Below are 5,544 nucleotides of genomic sequence, written 5' to 3' on the forward strand. Positions count from 1 at the left end.
CTTGCCCGATATCCCAGGTAAAATCAGCACACAGAATGTGAAATTTCTGCTTATAAAAGCAGATATTTATTTGTTCAGCCGAACGTTCCAGAAAGAGGGTAAAGAATTACCGGAAACAATAAAAAATCGTATCCTTCAGCTTTTTAAAGGTCAACACGAATTGAACAAGTGATCATCTCGATTTCAAAAATGTTTTTTGTTAATTAAGCAAAACGTTTTTTGTTAATTAAACAAAAAGTTTCCTTTTTGTTTAATTTTTAATTTCATTTTGTTATTTTTATTAATTGTTATTATTATTTATTTATTTGATTTCTGTTTTTGTCATTGTTTTGTTCGGATTTTTTTTTTTTTTTTTTCTGGCTGGTGCAGCATACGTATATGCAGTCATATGCAGTCATATGCAGCTATTCAAACTGCAGTCATATGCAGCTATTCAAACTTTAAGAGAAATCTTCTACAAAAGATAATGCGTGTTATGGCTAAAAGTTGAGCTTCTTACGCGTGTTTCCTGACACGAGTTTTGTTGGCGTGTTTTAAAAAATAAATAAATTATTCTACATTTCAAGGAATGCAAAATAAACAAAAAAAAAAAAAACGAACGGCTGGTTCATTCTTATTGGCGGATGTAGCTGGTTTGGTCTTTTCCTCTTCACGCCTGGTCAGCGTGAAGAGGAAAAGACCAAACCCTCCAGCAATGAGAGCACAACAATACAAATGGCCCTCAGTCCCCAGCAGCTTTCACTCTCCCTCTTACGGCAGCGAGAGGATTAGAGTGGAAGCAGAGGGTGCTAAGAATCTCTGGGTACGACCAGGCTGCCATGCACGGAAATTGAACTTGGCCTGTTATAACGTACGATCACTCATCGGTGAAGACAGGATATTAGAGCTGGAAAAGGAATTAGAAAATGTGAATTGGAATATCATCGGTTTGGCTGAAACAAGAAGAAGAAATGAATCACTTATAAGTTTATCAAGTGGAAATCTGCTGTACACCAATGGAAACAGTGAAAGGAGTGAAGGTGGAGTTGGGTTTCTGGTCCATAAAGATTTTAAAAACAACATTTTGGAATTCAAAAGTACATCACCAAGGGTGTCAAGGCTAATACTCAAGATTTCTAAAAGGTACAAGCTAAAGATTATAATGATTTATGCACCAACATCGAGCCATGATGATGAAGAGGTTGAAGAAATGTACACCGAAATTGAGAGTCTTCTAGATGAGCAGAAAACCCACTACACTATTATTATGGGGAAAACCCACTACACTATTATTATTATTACTACTTCAATGCTAAGGTTGGAAAAAGGCAAAACAGCGCAGAAAGAGGAACTATAGGAAATTTTGGAATTGGTGAAAGAAATAAAAGAGGCGAAAGACTTGTGGAATTTGCAGAATCTCAAGGACTGTCAGTAATGAACACTTTTTTTAAGAAAAGGGTGAACAGAAAGTGGACATGGAAGAGTCCAAATGGATTAACAACTAATGAAATCGACTTCATCCTCACTAACAGAAGATATATTGTGAATGATGTTACCGTCCTGAATAAGGTAAATGTTGGAAGTGATCACAGAATGGTAAGATGTACACTTGATATAGATGTAGGAAAGGAAAGGAAAAAACTGACTCGAGTAAATAATACAAAGGTCTTTGAAATAACAGAGGAGGAGAAAAAGCAGTATGTACTGGAACTTAAGAACAAGTTTGAGCTACTGCAGACTGCTCAGGACCAAGATATCGACGAGGAATATTACAACTTTCTGAAAGCGATAAAGCCCAAGAAACCTATAGGGAAACAGAAATCCAAAGAAGAAAAAATTAGTCAAGAAACACTTGTCATGATGAACCAAAGACGACAAATGAAGAGCAAGAAAAACACTGACAGGGAGAAAATTGAGTATACTGAGTTATGCAAAGCCATTAGAAAGAGACTCAGAGAGGACATAAGAAGATTTAACACAAGAAAAGTAGAACAAGCATTAGGGGAAAACAAAGGATTTAAATCAGCAGCCATGAGCAGTAATACAGAAAGACAAATGATACTGAAACTGAAGAATAGCGATGGTGTACTTATAAACAGCAGAGAAGGCATAATTCAAATAGCAGAAGACTACTATAGAGAGTTATACAAGGAGCGAGGGAATGATACCAGCAGTGGGGAACATGGATTGCAAAGTAGCAACACATACGACATACCCGATATTCTTCCTGATGAGGTAGAACATGCATTGAAGAAAATGAAGAATCGGAAAGCCCCAGGGGAAGATGAAGTTACTGTAGAGTTGTTAAAATTGGGAGGAAGAGACATAACACAAAAACTGGCAAGGCTCTTCACAAAGTGCATTAGAAAAGGTGTGATGCCTAAGCAGTGGAATAATGCAATCATAGTTTTGCTGCATAAGAAAGGAGATAAATCAGAAATTGGAAATTATAGACCAATTAGCTTGTTATCCCACATCTACAAGTTGTTCACAAGGGTCATTACTAACAGATTAGAAAGAATACTTGATGAGAATCAACCGAAAGAGCAAGCTGGCTTTAGGACAGGATTCTCAACTATGGATCACCTTCACGTAATATCACAGCTAATGGAGAAAGCAAATGAATATAAAACACCATTATGCCTGGCGTTTGTGGATTATGAAAAGGCGTTTGACTCCATACAGCATAAGGCAATGTTCCGGGCACTGGAAAGACAAGGCATAGATACTCCATATATTATGATTTTGAAGAAAATATATGAGAGTGCTACATCCTTTATTAGACTAGACAAAGACAGTAGGAAATTTAAAATCGAGAAAGGAGTTCGACAAGGAGACAATATCTCCGAGGCTGTTTACTGCTGCCCTTGAGGAAGCTTTCAGAAGATTAGACTGGTCGCAGAAAGGAGTCAATGTGAACGGAGAGTACCTAAACAATTTACGATTTGCAGATGACATTGTGGTCATAAGCCACGATCCCAAAGAATTAGAGGAAAATCTTAATCAGTTATGCACAGTTAGTAAGGATTTTGGACTAAAGATGAATATGGCTAAAACAAAAGTAATGATGAACAAGTATGCCACGGAAAGGGAAATAATGATTGAAGGAGCAGTAATTGAAAAGGTGGAGTCATATACTTATCTGGGACAAGTTATTAGCTGTAATAATGATAAATGGCTGGAAGTCAAGAGAAGAATAAATTTTGGATGGATAGCATTCAGGAAATATAGTCACATACTGAAGAGCAATATCCCAGTTTGTCTGAAATGTAAAATAATGAATCAATGTATACTCCCCACCATGACTTATGGAAGTGAAACTTGGGCACTCACCAAAAGAATGGAAGAGAAGCTAAGAACTACACAGCGAAGAATGGAACGAATTATATTGGGAATCAGACTGTTAGATAAGAAGAGAAACACATGGATTAGGCAGCAAACTCAAGTAAAGGACATTCTTATCAAAACTAAAGAACTAAAATGGTCTTGGGCAGGACACATAGCTCGAAGACATGATGACAGATGGACTAAGAAATTAACAGAATGGTACCCAAGAGGAGCTAGAAGAAAACCTGGAAGACAAAGGCGGAGATGGATAGATGAAATTCATGAGTCTTTGAGTAGTAAATGGATGGCCAGTGCTCAAAACAGAAGGAACTGGAAAGTTGCTGGAGAGGCCTTCATCCTGCAGTGGATTGAAAATGGCTGATGATGATGATGATGTAGCTGGTGGGAAGGTAATTTCTTAATAATGCTTTCTTAATTGGGAGGACAAGGGTAATATAGATACGCGTTTATCTGATAATATTGGTCAAAGTAACTCTTGCACATACCTCAAGAGTTTTTGTTTATTACAGCAACAAAATATATTAGAAAGATGTTCTGATGGTAGAAACGTTTCAAATGAGCCGGTAACTAATGACAGGGAAGCGAGCTTAAATAACTTTAAGGGATGTGTCAGGGTAGTTAACTATATAAGAACATTATTTTCTTGTTCCTGTAAAATGAGAGACTTCGAACTGGTGGTTAGGACAAGGACTGAAATTTCAGTGGTGCCACCCGAAGATAGAGGATGATGACTTTTAGGAAGGATAGGGACGATAGAAGGGGTGGTAGGGTCTTGCTTCTTATCAAAAGCAGCCTGAGCACAAGGAAAGCCTTCCAGGTTCAGACTTTTCGCGTGCTAGTATTGAAGCTGATGGTGCGAGATTGTTGGAAGGAAAGGTATAATGAGAGTAGGCGTAAGCCTTGAATTCTTATATACTATAAAAAATACTCCAAGGGGAGTATTATATACCACACTTGAAGTTTCAGATGAACTCAAAGAGAGCAAAGAAGGGGGATGAGTGGAGATAAGGAATTCCACATGTCTTTAAAAGCAGAGAATGGAAAGTCAAATCACATCAGACCCTTATGTAATGGACGTGGGACAGTATTATACTCCAGCCGATGTTGCGGATGAACTCAACAGTTAAGGGCTTTTGTCATGTCCCAACTGCGAAGTCGGTCGAAGAAGAAACTGTAACGTAAGGTGGCCAGATTAAAAATTTGATCTCGAGGTACTCATGCTTATGTTTAGGGTATCCATTCCTCGTTTAGGGGTATCCATTCCTCGTTTAGGGGTACTCGCATTACATCTTAAGAAAACCGAACAATTTTAACAACAACCATTTTATTTCTATATTTTGTTGATTTTTACAAGTTCGCGGAATGCAAAATTAGTCAAATTTAAATAAAATTAACCGAATTATAGTCCGTGTTTTAATTCGTTTAATTCGGAAAGTTTTATTGCAAGAGTTATAAACACTAAAGGAAACTTTTTATAAATATTAACATCAAATGTTTTTCATAATTGTTTACAATACGCATTCAATAAACCTGATTTATTTTATCAAAAAAGAAAATATTTACCTTGCAATACTGTTCATTTGAGCGAATTTTCTTTAACAGTTTTTAATTTTTTAGGGCACATGCGTAAAATTCTTTGCACGACATATTGTGATAGGTTTCTGCAACAATTCTCCTTCAACATTCTTTAGGTCTAATTTATTTCTATCCTTTTTCCACAGGAGCAACGTCCTTGATGCTGTTGTTATTTACTTTTGGATATTCTTACTTGTGCGCTCAAAACAGATTATTTACTTATAATTTAATTTTCTATTAGCATTTCCTCCATTTTCCTCTTGTCACGGGGTCACGCCTAACGAAATTTCTCTTCGAACAGAAAAATCTGAGCTCCTGACAATGTCATTCGGCCTTGAAGCCCGACGTGTCATCTTGTGAATACAGCCAATCACAACAGTGCGTCTCCGAGAAATAAACTAATTGGTAAATATAGCTCCCCCCACATTTGAAGTTAGACATGTATACAAGTGAAGTCTCGTGAAGTGATAGTAATAGGTTTCCGCCCTTACTTTGCGTCGATATTTACAGAAGAAAAACCCTTCACGTCAATAAGAAATTATGGGAGTAAAGTTGAAAAAAAATGTAATTAATGACGTTCAAATTTCATATATTTATTTAATGAAAAAACGTTCAAGCCTACAGGCCAATAGGGCACCTGGG

Source organism: Mastigoproctus giganteus, chromosome 7 (genome assembly GCF_048544385.1).
Source record: "Mastigoproctus giganteus isolate SK-2022 chromosome 7, ASM4854438v1, whole genome shotgun sequence".
Lineage (NCBI taxonomy): Eukaryota > Metazoa > Arthropoda > Arachnida > Uropygi > Thelyphonidae > Mastigoproctus > Mastigoproctus giganteus.